We start from the raw sequence: 17,145 nt of genomic DNA on the forward strand, positions 1-17,145 counted from the left end.
AAATATTTTCAATTTATAACCTGGAATATAAGCAAACTATCAAGTAAATATACTTTACTAATTTTTTTTCTTAAAATACATCAGCTTCTGCTTTCTTTATCTCGTTCTTCATCATATCATATTTTTATATACATGTATCCAGTTGTATTTATGTTGATTTTCTTTAAAGGTACATTATGTCTCAGAAATGTATAAATGTTTACTTATTTAGAAGGGCAAACAAGAATTTTATAACATTTAAATTATGATTTCTGAGCAAATAAGATACTTGTTTCCTTAGGAAATTAGCGATAAAAGTAAAATAATGTGTCACAAAAGTAGAAAAATGTTAACAAAGTAGTATTTTGACTTCGATGCAAAACACTAAATCACTATTACTGTACCAATTGCAAAAAAGCAGCAGATGAAAAAAAAATGGTTTATGTAATTAGCCAATCAGAATTTTTATGAGCCTATTAAAGTATACAAAAAAAAGCCTTTAAGAAATATAAATTAGAGCATTTCTGAGCCATATTGGGCCTTTAATCTTTTTGCAACAATTTGGCAAAATAAATGTTGTATTTAATTATTATGAGAATTATACAAAATTCATTATTTATTTCGGTAAATTCCGGCAATGAGCATTCTTAGGGTAGTCTTCCTGTAATACTTTCCCGCCAAATCATTTCTGACATCGGCCAATATCAATATAAATCGGTCATTTCCGAAACGTAATTTATAACCGTCGGTATTCAATAATTTCTAGTCGTTTATAACCGGAATTTAGTACATAGCGATAAAGAAGGACTGGTTGTAATTAATGTAATGCCCAAGATTTGGAAAAAATAACGTTCCAGAAATGAAAGATTTGCTTCGATATTGGCCGATATTAGATTGTTTTTGGCGGGAAAACATTACAGTACGACTACCTTCACTAAGGATAAATATATATGACAAAGGAAAACTTGTTAAACAGTAGTAATTATATAATTGTTGTACAGAATAGAACAATGGAAATAGAGTTTATATTATTAGTTATAAAGATTGTTGACAGGTTATATGGTCCTATATAAAAGACAATTTGTAAATATAACCCGAGCCGCTAGGCGAGGGTTATATTGCAAACAGCCGTTTATATACGGTCATATAACCTTTCAGCAATCTTTATAGCGAATCTATAATACAGCAAGCATCAGTTTTTAGATAAAAAAAGGTAAGATTTATTTATTAATCGACAACAGCCGTGTATATAAACTTATATATATATATAAACGTCACGATTATCCAATGAAAAGCGACGTTACAAACGTGCAGTATTATAAGAATGAAACTAAATGATATAATAATATGTTAATAACAGTTGAATTCCATTCCATTAAATTTTTTAAGTGGAAAGCAATATCCTAAAATTAATAAATGTATTCTAAATTTGAACCCAGGTTAATGCCACCCATGAGAGAGAAAAAAAAAACGCAGAGAAACAGAGAAGTTAAGGGAATACTTGGATTAAAAGGTTAACTTATCTCCGGGAAGCAGTATCAGCGCAAAATGACTAGCCATAACGAAGGAGGGAAACATAGATGTGAAATATGCTATAAAGTATTTTCTTTCGTAAGTCAACTTACATCACACATGATAATTCACACTGGTGAGAAAAACTATAGATGTGATGTGTGTGATAAGTCCTTCTCTAGTTACAGTAATCTGAAAGCTCATACTCGAATTCACACTGGTGAGAAAAATTATAAATGTGAAAATTGTGAAAAATCCTTTTATTTTAAATATGAACTTAAAAAACATTTTAGAATACATACAGGAGAGAGGAATTTCATATGTAAAATTTGTGATGTCTCATTCACGTATAGCAGTACTCTTAAAGAACATTTGCGAATTCATACTGGTGAAAAGAACTATGTATGTGAAATATGTGACAAAGCATTTGCCCGTGGTAGTGGTCTGAAATTGCATATGGCCATTCACACTGGTGCAAAGAACTATAAGTGTGACGTATGCAGTAAATCATTCACTCAAAGTAGTGGTCTTCAAGCGCATATGGCCATTCACACTGGTACAAAAATCTATAAGTGTGACGTATGCAGTAAATCATTCACTCACAGAAGTGGTCTTCAAGCGCATATGAACATTCACACTGGTACAAAAAACTATAAGTTTGACGTATGTAGTAAATCATTCACTCAAAGTAGTGGTCTTCAAGTGCATATGAACATTCACACTGGTACAAAAAACTATAAGTGTGACGTATGCAGTAAGTCATTCACTCAAAGAAGTGGTCGTCAAGCGCATATGAGCATTCAAACTGGTTCAAAAAACTATAAGTGTGACGTATGCAGTAAATCATTCACTCACAGAAGTGGTCTTCAAGCGCATATGAACATTCACACTGGTACAAAAAACTATAAGTGTGACGTATGCAGTAAATCATTTACTCAAAGAAGTGGTCTTCAAAGGCATATGAACATTCACACTGGTACAAAAAACTATAAGTGTGACGTATGCAGTAAATCATTCACTCAAAGTAGTGGTCTTCAAGCGCATATGAACATTCACACTGGTATAAAAAAACTATAAGTGTGACGTATGCAGTAAATCATTCACTCAAAGAAGTGGTCGTCAAGTGCATATGAACATTCACACTGGTACCAAAAACTATGAGTGTGACGTATGCAGTAAATCATTCACTCACAGAAGTGGTCTTCAAGCGCATATGAACATTCACACTGGTACAAAAAACTATAAGTGTGACGTATACAGTAAATCATTTACTCAAAGAAGTGGTCTTCAAAGGCATATGAACATTCACACTGGTACAAAAAACTATAAGTGTGACGTTTGCAGTAAATCATTCACTCAAAGTAGTGGTCTTCAAGCGCATATGAACATTCACACTGGTACAAAAAACTATAAGTGTGACGTATGCAGTAAATCATTTACTCAAAGTAGTGGTCTTCAAGTTCATATGAACATTCACACTGGTACAAAAAACTATAAGTGTGACGTATGCAGTAAATCATTCACTCAAAGAAGTGGTCTTCAAAGGCATATGAACATTCACACTGGTACAAAAAACTATAAGTGTGACGTATGCAGTAAATCATTCACTCAAAGTAGTGGTCTTCAAGTGCATATGAACATTCACACTGGTACAAAAAAACTATAAGTGTGACGTATGCAGTAAATCATTCACTCAAAGAAGTGGTCTTCAAAGGCATATGAACATTCACACTGGTACAAAAAACTATAAGTGTGACGTATGCAGTAAATCATTCACTCAAAGAAGTGGTCTTCAAGTGCATATGAACATTCACACTGGTACAAAAAACTATAAGTGTGACGTATGCAGTAAATCATTCACTCACAGAAGTGGTCTTCAAGTGCATATGAACATTCACACTGGTACAAAAAACTATAAGTGTGACGTATGCAGTAAATCATTTACTCAAAGAAGTGGTCTTCAAGCGCATAGGAACATTCACACAGGAATCAAAAAGTATCAGTGTGAAATATGTGAGGAAACATTCGCTCAAAAGTGTGGACTTAAAAGGCATTTGACAATTCACACTGGCCATAAAAACTTTAAATGTATAATATGTGATAACACATTCACTAGAAAAGAATCACTGAAAACTCATATGTTAATTCACACTGGTGAGAACAATTATACATGTGAAAAGTGTGATGAAACATTCTTACAAAAAGTAATTAGAATTCACATATGATTATTCACACTCGCTTGAAAAATTTTAAATGTGATCTCTCATTATAAATCTAATCTTACCTCACATATGAAAAGTCACTCAGGTTATTTACAAAGGCACGTGCAAAAGAACCATCTTGGACCCAGTTGTGAAGTTAGTAATAAATAAGTCAAAGGTGGGGGTAAAAAACAAATGACCATTCACAAGGGAGCAACGAATCAGTTACAAACGTTTTGTTGCAGGCTATATTCAGAGGATATTGAATGAGTGTAGGTTTAATACTAATTGATTTAACGAGTTGAATAAAATCATATTATACGAGCCTCTGGCGAGCATGGTATTGTTTTATTCAACGAGTTTAATATACTAAGTATTGAATCAAAATGAATATAATATTATATTTATCACATATACAAAATAAGAAAACTGTTAAAAAGAGTCATTATTTATTGTCGCACCTATAGTGTAACGCTAACATTGAACATTGAGCTCTTGAACGCTATGTTTATATATAGCGCAAAATTATTGACGTAACGTCAAAGCGTTATTACACTAGTGCGATAGCGTTTTTATTAAATGTCTTTATTATACATCTGCAACATGTGATCAGTGACTTTACGTCGTACCCATGCCGATTTTGCGACTCCGTAAAATTGGTATTGCATAACCGTGCATATAGTATAATATAATATAATATAATAATATTTATTAATTATTTTAATATACGTTACGTAAACATAATGTAAAGACGCGCTAAATTTTAGTGTTACACTTTAGGCGCGTCAATGAAAAATTTATCTTTTTTGCACTTTACACAGTCTTTATTTTAGTTATGTGATAGATTAATTATCATATTCGTGTAGATTCATTACTGAATTTATTGAACACGTTGAATGAAAAAATATTTTGCTCACCAAAGACTCGCATAATATGATTTTAGTCGATTCGTTCAGTAAATTCAGTATTGAACCTACACTCATTCAATATCCTCTATACATGTATATTGTTATTAATAATGTATAGATGTGAAAACGCGACGACATATGGGTTATTTTTGCAAATCTTTGGGATACGCCATGTAGACGTTATTTCTTTATTGTCATACGACTAAAGACAAGTTGACTGATGACATCACAAGCACCTGCTACCAGAATTTTGCCGATATACTGATTTGCAAAAAGAGCGAATATTGATATTCATTTTATAGCAGCAGAATTTTTTAATTCTGATAATTTTTTTATGTGTTGATCAATTTTTGAGAGTCTAATATTATTTGAAAATTCTTTTAATTCTTTTTTTTTTTTATAATTTTGTATAAAGCCCATTATTAATTTTGCTAAATTTTCGGACTACTAGCATTTCTGTAATGCTTTCTTGCCAAAACATTTCTTATATCGGCCAATATCGTAGCAAATCGGTCATTTCAGTAAACGTTATTTTCATAATCTTCGGTATTCAATAATTTTTAGCCATTTATGACCGGAATTTAGTACATAGCGATAAAGGACGAGTGATTTTAAATGAGCAAATGGCCAAGATTAAAAAAAATAGAGTTTCGGAAATAACCGATTTGCTTCCATACTTGCCGATATTAGATTGTTATTGGCGGGAAAACATTACAGTTAGACTACCTTAAAAATGATAATTATATATGACAAAGGAAAACATGTTAAACATTAGAAATTATATTGTTATACAGAATAGAACAATGGAAGTAGCGTTTATATGAACGAAGCTAAATGATAAGAAATATGTTAATTACAGTTGAATTCCATTCCATTAAATAATAAGTGGAAAGCAATATCCTAAAACAATAAATATATTCTATATTTGTACCCAGGTTAATGCCCTCCATGTGAAAAAAAAAAACACAAACAACAACAACAACAACAACAAAAACACAAAAAACGCAGAGAAACAGAGAAGTTAAGGGAATACTTGGATTATCTCCGGGAAGCAGTATCAGCGCAAAATGACTAGCCATAACGAAGGGGAGAAACATAGATGTGAAATATGCTATAAAGTATTTTCTTTCTTATGTCAACTTACATCACACATGATAATTCACACTGGTGAGAAAAACTATAGATGTGATGTGTGTGATAAATCCTTCTCTAGTTATTGTAATCTGAAAGCTCATACTCGAATTCATACTGGTGAGAAAAATTATAAATGTGAAAATTGTGAAAAGTCATTTTATTTTAAATATGCACTTAATAATCATTTTAGAATACATACAGGAGAGAGGAATTTCACATGTAAAATTTGTGATGTCTCATTCACGTGTAGCAGTACTCTTAAAGAACATTTGCGAATTCATACTGGTGAAAAGAACTATGTGTGTGAAATATGTGACAAAGCATTTGCCCGTGGAAGTGGTCTCAAATTACATATGGTCGTTCACACTGGTACAAAAAGCTATAAGTGTGACGTATGCAGTAAATCATTCACTCAAAAAGTTAATCTTCAAAGGCATATGAACATTCACACAGGAATAAAAAAGTATAAGTGTGAAATATGTGAGAAAACATTCGCTCGAAAGTGTGGACTTAAAATGCATTTGACAATTCACACTGGCCAAAAAGACTTCAAATGTACAATATGTAATAACACATTTGCTCGGAAAAAATCACTTAAAATGCATATGTTAATTCACACCGGTGAGAAAAATTATCCATGTGAAAAGTGTGAAAAAACATTCCTACAAAAAGGTCATTTGAATTCACATATGATTATCCACACTGGCTTGAAAGATTTTAAATGTGATCTATGTGATAAGTCCTTTACTCGTTATAGTCATCTGAAAGATCATACTTTAATTCACACTGGTGAGAAAAATTATAAATGTGAAAATTGTGAAAAATCATTTTATGTTAAACGTGACCTTAAAAATCATTTTAGAATTCATACAGGAGAAAAGAATTTTACATGTGAAATTTGTTATGTCCCATTCGCGTATAGCAGTAATCTTAAAAGACATTTGCGAATTCATACTGGTGAAAAGAACCATGTGTAAAATATGTGACAGGTAGTGGTCTCAAAGTACACATGGCCATTCACACTGGTACAAAAAAAGCTATAAATGTGACATGTGCACTCAAATAGTTCATCTTCAAAGGCATATGAACATTCACTCAGGAATCATAAAATAATAAGTGTGAAATATGCGAAAAAAATTCGCGCAAAAGTGTGGTCTTAAAAGGCATTGACAATTCATACTGCCCAAAAAGACTTTCAATGTACAATATGTGATAAAACATTTACTCGAAAAGAATCACTTAAAACGCATTTGTTAATTCACACCGGTGAGAAAAATTATACATGTGAAAAGTGTGATAACACATTCTTACAAAAAAGTAATTTGAATTCACATATGATTATCCACAATGGCTTGAAAATTTGTAAATGTGATCTATGTGATAAACATTTTCACTATAAATCTAATCTTACTTCACATATGGCAACTCATACTGGTAAATCGAACTTTAGATGTCAAATTTGCAATGCGGCCTTCAGGCACTCAGGTAATTTTACAAAAATTACAAATTTTACATGCAAAAAAACCATGTTGGACCCAGTTGTGAAATTAGTAATAAATAACTTAAAGAAAGGGGCAAAAAAGCAAATGACCATTCACAAGGGAGCTACGAATCAATTACAAAAAAGTTTTGTATGTATATACTTAATGTAGTAAAAAATGTTGCATGTAATATTCAGAGGATATTGTATGAGTGTAGGTTTAATACTAATTTATTGAACGAGTTGAATAAAATGATATGCATGGTATTGTTTTATTCAACGAGTTTAATATATTAAGTATTGAATCAAAATGAATATAATATTATCTTTATCACATATACAAAATAAGAAAACTGTTAAATAGAGTCATTATTCATTGTCACGCCTTTAGTGTAACGCTTAATACATTATAGCTCTTGAACGCTATGTTTATATATAGCGCAAAATTATTGACGTAACGTCAAAGCGTTATTACACCAGTGTGACAGCGTATTTATTAAATGGCTTTATTACACACCTGTGCCGCGGTTTATGTGATCAGTGACTTTATCACGAACCCATGCCGATTTTGTGACTCCGTAAAAAGGATATTGCACAACTGGCATATGTTTTTTACGTGATGCCATTTACGTTAAGTAAACACAGTGTGAAGACGCGCTAAATTCTAGTATTACACTTTAGGCGCGTCAATTAAAAATGATTCTTTTATCACTTTACACAGTCTTTAGTTTCGTTATGTGATAAATAGAATGATAATCATATTCGTGTAGTTTCATTACTGAATTTATTGAACTCGTTGAATGAAATAATATTTTCCTCGCCAGAGGCTCTTATATAATATGATTCAGTAAATTCAGTATTGAACCTACACTCATTCAATTTCCTCTATAAATTGTATTTACTAATGTATTGATCTGAAAACGCGATGACATTTGAGTTATTTTTGCAAATCTTTGGGACACGCCATGTAGACGTTATTTGTTTATTGTCATACGACTAAAGACAAGTTGACTGATGACATCACAAGCACCTGCTACCAGAATTTTGCCGATATACTGATTTGCAAAAAGAGCGAATATTAATATACATTCTATAGCAGCAGAAAATTTTAATTCTGATGACTTTCTTTATTTGTGGAACGATTTTTGAGAGTCTTATATTACTTGAAAGTTCTTTAAATTTTTTTTTTGTGGAAAAATAAGTGGATTTTAATTGTATCTGTCATGTGTATTGTATCCGCCCCAAAGGGTAATGACATTTGCCGAGTTGTCGACAATGAAGTTGCACGGTCGTGCAATACCATTTTTATCGGAGTCGCAAAAGTGCCACGGCTGTGGGATACTTAACGTTAACGCACGCAACTGAGAGGCATGTTTAAAATAAAAAAAAATCGTGGTAATGCACACGACTTACGTGTCTGTTTAATTTTGAGATATTGTAATGTATGTTTGAAATTTCATTTTATTTACTTGTCATAAAGCACTTTTATATGTGAACAAAATTATATGTTTATGTTATGTTTGTTGATTATCAATTTTCATGCGAGTAAATATGTAGTGTATGTAAGGAAATGGTTTTGTAAATGATGGACATTGTATTTTGTACCAATCGTAATAAAGTTTTGTTCTGTGTCATTGGAATAAGGCTCAGTTTAGTTTGATTGCAAGTTGCTTGAACTTGAAATTACCCAAAATTAGCAAAGAAATTTTTATTCACGGGCAGATAATGAAATTATGAGATGGTTTAACTTCCATTTTTTGTTTTAAATATTCTTTTGTTTCTTTTGAATTTTCGTAAATCAAGTAAATATGCTTCTAAAAACATAAATCTGAGCAATTCAATTATGAGCATGTTTCAATATGAATCGGATTCTTTAAAACAGTTTCATAACTAAATGGGTTTTAGTCACAAAAACATATTTCTTCCAAAACTATGCATGGTCACCCATGTGAAGTTTCATTGAAATTCCACCAGTAACTTGACCTATGGAAGCCGGACAATATTTTTTCATTTATAGCTCTGGTGACCATTATTTGCAGCAAAGCGAAATGTGCTGGTGATGTGTGTGCACAACTAGGGATAGTTCTGCTCTCTCCTGTAAAGTTTGGTTGATATTCAACCAGTAGTTTGACCAGTGAAGGCCGGTCAGAGATATTTCTGCTTTTAGCTCTGGCGGCCATTTTGTGCATCGAAGCGGAATGTGACGGTGATGTCCACAACTTGGGATAGTACTGATAACTCCTGTAACTCCCACATGCAGTTTGACCTGTGAAGGATGGACAAGCTAAATCCGGACGAACGGACAGACAGACGGCAAAGGCAAATACAATACGTCTCCCAAAAATTTTCTTCAAATTGTATGGTTAAAAAACCTGTAATATAATGTATTTGTGCTATTTTTTACTAATTTGAAAATGATTACAGCCGGTAAGCTAACATATTCTGAAAAATTCAATATGGTGGCCATCTTGGATTTCGGCAAGCATGTTGGATATGCAAAACCCAGATCCAAGACTTGATTATAAATAAATATGCAATACCATAATTTTAAAATTGGTCTTATTTTATACTGTTCTGTAATGACGACAACAGCTGAAAACTATTAAATTCTGAAAATTTTAATATGGCGGCCATTATGGATTTTGGCAGCCATCTTGGATCTGCACAACCTGGATCCGAGGCTTAAATATATATAAATGTGTAATATAATAAAGTGGTGATATTTCATACTGACATGTAAAGAATACAAGTAAAAAACTTTAATATTTTGAAAAAAATAAATAAATGGCGGCCATCTTGGATTTTGGCGGCCATTTTGAATTTGCACAACCTGGATCAAAGGCCTGAATATAAATTAATCTGTAATATAATGAACTGATGCTTTTTTATATTAATCTAGGCATGCCTACAGCTGAAATACCCAAATATTCTGAAATTTTTAATATATGGCGGCCATCTTGGATTTTGGCGGCCATATTGGATTTTAAAAAAGTGGATCTCAGGCTAAAATGAATTGAAATACTATTTCCTGCCACCATGCCAAGTTTCATGCTTTTCACAAAAGGTGCACAATTTACCCTTTTTATGCACGGATTTCTTGGACTAAAAGAGGAATATGAGTATATATGAAGATGCATGTAAACAAATTCTATGTACTCTATGTGCTCTCGATGAAATGTTTTATAGTATTGTGGTATAGTCATTGTATTTAAATTGCTTTCTGCAATAAACAGTTGAATTTAATTTAAATGGAACCAGAGGCTAGTATATATGATTTTAATTGCTCTTTGGTTCGTACTTATCTGGAAATTGTATCCTTTTTTCTGTAGAAGTTTGATTTTGTTTTGGTCTCAATTCACACTAAATTTACCTGTAATGTTTCAGTAGATGCACACTTACAGCCAGTTTTATACATATATATACACATACACACACACATATATATATATATATATATATATATATATATATATATATATATATATATAATATATATATATATATATATATACATATACAAAGAAACGAAAAACCCACACAAAACAGACAAATACCCAAAACAACTAACACTAGACTTAATTATAAGGATTAGTTTTGTCCAAACATTTTATCATGGTATTTATATTTTGTTATGTGTTGAAAAACAAATAAATTTTATTTGAGAGGATACAAATATTAATAAAGAAATAAAAAATATATGTATATATGTACAATTTCATATTCACATATAACTTTACAAATCTACATGATGGATATACAATGGATATACAATGCGCATTTAACAGTTACAATGTTACTCATTTCATTTTTTTTTAAACAACAGAAAAAACAGAGAAAGAGAGTAAAGCTTCATGTCAGTATATTATAACAAACTATCCCTCAATTTAAAAGCTTTATCACAGTATATAGCTAAATTTTTCAGTTCTTTCTTGCGACCAGTTTGCATTAATGAAATGAATTTAAACATACTTGTGTTGCAATAATAGTATCTTGGAATGTATTGCTTTCTTAACTCAGAATATATCGGGCATTTTAGGATAAAGTGAAATTCATCTTCTATATCATTCATATAACATAAAGTGCACTTTCGTTCATTCCTTGGTACATTATCAATTAACAAAGATGTTATCATATAATTATTTTATCTCTTAGGATATGTCAAAATATTAAAATAACCCAATTATCAACTTAATTGATGACTTCCGGGGGTCAAAAGATATACCCTGTTTAGATATAATTATTTACTCTTTTCATAACTAAACAGGAAACAATTGAAGAGTCGATAATTAATGCATGCTAACTGTATTTAAAGTCGGTCTTAGTAAGTCGAAACATCATTAGGTAACAAGTTGCAACTTAAGTACACGTCTCAAATATCCTGGAAGAGATATTTTCAATAATTATTGATAACCTGGAATGCAACCAAACTACCAAGTAAATATATTTTACTTAATTACTTTATTAAAATTTATCAGCTTCTGTTTTCTTTATCTCGTTCTACATCATATCATATTTATATATTTTTATATATATGTATCAGAAACTTTTTGGAGCCTATTTAAGTATATCAAAAAAAGAAAGTTTTTGAGAAATATGAATAAAAGCATTTCTTAAGCATAATGGGCCTTTTTTGCAAACAATTTGGCAAAATAAACGAGATAAACTATTTATTATAATTTTGTATAAAGCCCATTATTAATTTTGCTAAATTTTCGGACTACTAGCATTTCTGTAATGCTTTCTTGCCAAATCATTTCTTATACCGGCCAATATCGTAGCAAATCGGTCATTTCAGTAAACGTTATTATCATAATCTTCGGTATTCAATAATTTTTAGCCATTTATGACCGGAATTTAGTACATAGCGATAAAGGACGAGTGATTTTAAATGAGCAAATGGCCAAGATTAAAAAAAATAGAGTTTCGGAAATAACCGATTTGCTTCCATACTGGCCGATATTAGATTGTTATTGGCGGGAAAACATTACAGTTAGACTACCTTAAAAATGATAATTATATATGACAAAGGAAAACATGTTAAACATTAGAAATTATATTCTTATACAGAATAGAACAATGGAAGTAGCGTTTATATGAACGAAGCTAAATGATAAGAAATATGTTAATTACAGTTGAATTCCATTCCATTAAATAATAAGTGGAAAGCAATATCCTAAAATAATAAATATATTCTATATTTGTACCCAGGTTAATGCCCTCCATGTGAAAAAAAAACACAAACAACAACAACAACAACAACAACAACAACAACAACAACAACAAAAACACAAAAAACGCAGAGAAACAGAGAAGTTAAGGGAATACTTGGATTATCTCCGGGAAGCAGTATCAGCGCAAAATGACTAGCCATAACGAAGAGGAGAAACATAGATGTGAAATATGCTATAAAGTATTTTCTTTCTTATGTCAACTTACATCACACATGATAATTCACACTGGTGAGAAAAACTATAGATGTGATGTGTGTGATAAATCCTTCTCTAGTTATTGTAATCTGAAAGCTCATACTCGAATTCATACTGGTGTGAAAAATTATAAATGTGAAAATTGTGAAAAGTCATTTTATTTTAAATATGCACTTAATTATCATTTTAGAATACATACAGGAGAGAGGAATTTCACATGTAAAATTTGTGATGTCTCATTCACGTGTAGCAGTAATCTTAAAGAACATTTGCGAATTCATACTGGTGAAAAGAACTATGTGTGTGAAATATGTGACAAAGCATTTGCCCGTGGAAGTGGTCTCAAATTACACATGGTCGTTCACACTGGTACAAAAAGCTATAAGTGTGACGTATGCAGTAAATCATTCACTCAAAAAGTTAATCTTCAAAGGCATATGAACATTCACACAGGAATAAAAAAGTATAAGTGTGAAATATGTGAGAAAACATTCACTCGAAAGTGTGGACTTAAAATGCATTTGACAATTCACACTGGCCAAAAAGACTTCAAATGTACAATATGTAATAACACATTTGCTCGGAAAAAATCACTTAAAATGCATATGTTAATTCACACCGTGAGAAAAATTATCCATGTGAAAAGTGTGAAAAAACATTCCTACAAAAAGGTCATTTGAATTCACATATGATTATCCACACTGGCTTGAAAGATTTTAAATGTGATCTATGTGATAAGTCCTTTACTCGTTATAGTCAGCTGAAAGATCATACTTTAATTCACACTGGTGAGAAAAATTATAAATGTGAAAATTGTGAAAAATCATTTTATGTTAAACGTGACCTTAAAAATCATTTTAGAATTCATACAGGAGAAAAGAATTTTACATGTGAAATTTGTTATGTCTCATTCGCGTATAGCAGTAATCTTAAAAGACATTTGCGAATTCATACTGGTGAAAAGAACCATGTGTAAAATATGTGACACGTAGTGGTATCAAAGTACACATGGCCATTCACACTGGTACAAAAAAAGCTATAAATGTGACACGTGCACTCAAATAGTTCATCTTAAAAGGCATATGAACATTCACTCAGGAATCATAAAATAATAAGTGTGAAATATGCGAAAAAAATTCGCGCAAAAGTGTGGTCTTAAAAGGCATTGACAATTCATACTGCCCAAAAAGACTTTCAATGTACAATATGTGATAAAACATTTACTCGAAAAGAATCACTTAAAACGCATTTGTTAATTCACACCGGTGAGAAAAATTATACATGTGAAAAGTGAGATAACACATTCTTACAAAAAGTAATTTGAATTCACATATGATTATCCACAATGGCTTGAAAATTTTTAAATGTGATCTATGTGATAAACATTTTCACTATAAATCTAATCTTACTTCACATATGGCAACTCATACTGGTAAATCGAACTTTAGATGTCAAATTTGCAATGCGGCCTTCAGGCACTCAGGTAATTTTACAAAAATTACAAATTTTACATGCAAAAAAACCATGTTGGACCCAGTTGTGAAATTAGTAATTATAAATAACTGAAAGAAAAGGGCAAAAATGCAAATGACCATTCACAAGGGAGCAATGAATCAATTACAAAAAAGTTTAATATGTATATACTTCATGTAGTAAAAAATGTTGCATGTAATATTCAGAGGATATTGTATGAGTGTAGGTTTAATACTAATTTATTGAACGAGTTGAATAAAATGATATGCATGGTATTGTTTTATTCATGAGTTTAATATATCAAGTATTGAATCAAAATGAATATAATATTATCTTTATCACATATACAAAATAAGAAAAACTGTTAAATAGAGTCATTATTCATTGTCACGCCTTTAGTGTAACGCTTAATACATTATAGCTCTTGAACGCTATGATTATATATAGCTCAAAATTATTGACGTAACGTCAAAGCGTTATTACACCAGTGTGACAGCGTATTTATTAAATTTAAAGTTATTTGAAAAAGAAATGGATCTCGACGATAAACTTTCGGAACTAGAAATGAGAGATATGAGGGATAACTTGCTATTCTATGGTATAGCAGAATGTGAAAAGGGCAAAAACGAGGACAGTGAAACCCTGGTGAAATCTATTATCTCGGACATTCTGGATATTCCGGACAATGTGACAATCGATCGTGCACACCGGATTGGGCCGCAGCAGCACAACAAAAAAGTAAGACCCATTGTAGTGAAGTTTCACTACCCTAAGGAACGCGAGCTCGTTCGAAAGTCTGCCTTCAACAAGAACACCGCATTAAAAGCCTTGGATATGGCGTAGGAGCCCAGCTGCCAAAACGAATTAGAGAGGCAAGGAAACTTTTATACCCGGCTATGAACGACGCCAAAAAAGCCAACAAAGCAGTGAAATTTGTTGGTCCCAAACTCTTCATCGACGGTGAGGAATTCAAACTACCAACCACAAAGTAGGGAAGTCATGAGAGGGAATCACTTAAGGTTGCATTTTGGAATATAAATGGACTTAAACGGAACATTACAGACAGTGACTTTATAGAATTTATCGATTCATTTGATTTGTTTTTCTTAAATGAAACTTGGATTTCTAAGAAAGAAACATTAAATTTAGATATTACTGGTTATAAGGCATATCATATATATGGAACTAAGGTTAACAAAACTCTAGAGGACGTTTTAGTGGTGGAATATCTGTGTATTTTAAGACTGAAATAGCAAAATATGTTTCAATAGTTGAAAGTATTGATAACGGAATATTGTGGATAAGAATATCAGGTCAGTTGTTTAATTTTAAAAACAGATGTTTATATTTGCCATGTTTACATACCCCCGTCAGATTCCAAAATTTTAAAAACTAATGATTTTGATTTTTATGACGAGGTAGAAAAGGGTATTTTAAAGTACGAATTGTTAGGTAAAGTCTTCATTTCTGGAGACTTTAATGCTCGTTCCAGCGATAGCTGTGATTTTTTGACTTTTGATAAATATTTAGATAGTGATCAGCCATTTATTGACACTACATCTATCCCGCTTAGAATAAGTCAAGACCACGTGCTAGATCATAGTGGGCGGAGTTTGCTAGCAATGTGCATTGCGACAAATTATTTGATAGCCAATGGTAGGCTTGACAGTGATTTAGGTATCGGGGCTGTTACTTTTACCTCCCGACTAGGTGCAAGTTTAGTTGACTACCTGTTATTGAAATACCAAGATTTTGATAATGTTTTTAACTTTACGGTTCATGATTTTAATGAATTTTCGGATCATGCTTGTATATTTTCGAATTCAGAATCGTTCACACAAATATTGACAAAAATAAGGAAATTAATTCAGGTAATGAAATTAATCGAATTGCCTGGATACAGGTAAAATACCGCTGTTCCGTGATAAACTCATGAATAATCATGACATACTTAGCCCGCCTAACGAATGAAGTGTGCACTCAAACCGATTGACTGTACTGTAAACGAATTTTGTAGTTTCATGAAAATGCAAACATACGATGTGTTCGGGAAAACACAACGAGTTACTGTAAACAAAAATAAATGTGACTTCTCAAATAAAAAATGGTTTGATGACAGCTGTTTTACAGCCAAACGAACGTTTAGTGCATGCCGAAATATTTATAACAGAAATAAAAACAACGATAACCGTTGCGCCTATGTTAGCGCGAGAACTAGTTATAATAAAGTAAAAAAGAAAGCGCGTCGTAATTATAGAATACAAGAAGGTCGTAGAATTAGTAGCTTGGCATCTTCTCAACCGCGTGACTTTTGGAAATCTATTAAGAAGTCATATAAAAAGAAAACTCCAATCGCAAGCTCTCTGACAATTGATGAGCTAAAAAGACATTCCAAGAAATGTTCGGCGGCGGTTTAACAAACGATAACGACCAACATATCCCCGAAAATTCGAATTCTAATAATAATATTTCGTTGGATTTGGAAATATCTAATACAGAAATCCGTGACGCTGTTTTCATGCAAAATAGTAATAAAGCTCCGGGATTAGATAATCTTCCCGCTGAAATTTTTTAAATCGACATTTGACATAATCTCTCCCTTTCTCAATAAAGTATACAACAAGATTTTTAATGACCATGAATACCCCACCGCATGGGGACAAGGAATTATAACCCCTGTATTTAAAAAGGGTGATATAAACGTTGCTAAGAACTATCGCGGGATAACACTGATTAATATAATAGCGAAAATATATTCGCAAATATTACTGAATCGTTTGAGTAAATGGTCGAAAGAACATGATAAATTGTCAAACAACCAATTTGGTTTTCAAAAAGGAAAATCTATCACTGACTGTATCTTTATATTAAACGCCGTCATATCTAAGATACTAAATTCCAAGCAAAAACTCTATTGTATTTTCATCGATTACGAGCAGTGTTTCGATAAAATCGACAGGCAATTTTTTGTGGCAAAAGTTGATAAATGAAAACGTAAGTAGTAAATTTGTCATGGCGTTAAGATCCATGTA

The 17,145-nt window shown here is 31.7% G+C and overlaps 1 pseudogene; it reads left to right on the plus strand.

Moving 5' to 3' along the window:
- The first annotated feature begins 1,427 nt into the window (after positions 1–1,427).
- Positions 1,428–14,445, plus strand: LOC132714229 (zinc finger protein 729-like; annotated as a pseudogene).
- Positions 14,446–17,145: the final 2,700 nt, after the last annotated feature.

Source organism: Ruditapes philippinarum, unplaced genomic scaffold (assembly GCF_026571515.1).
Source record: "Ruditapes philippinarum isolate M1 unplaced genomic scaffold, ASM2657151v2 ctg2839_1_1_1_1, whole genome shotgun sequence".
In the NCBI taxonomy this organism is placed as follows: Eukaryota; Metazoa; Mollusca; class Bivalvia; order Venerida; family Veneridae; genus Ruditapes; species Ruditapes philippinarum.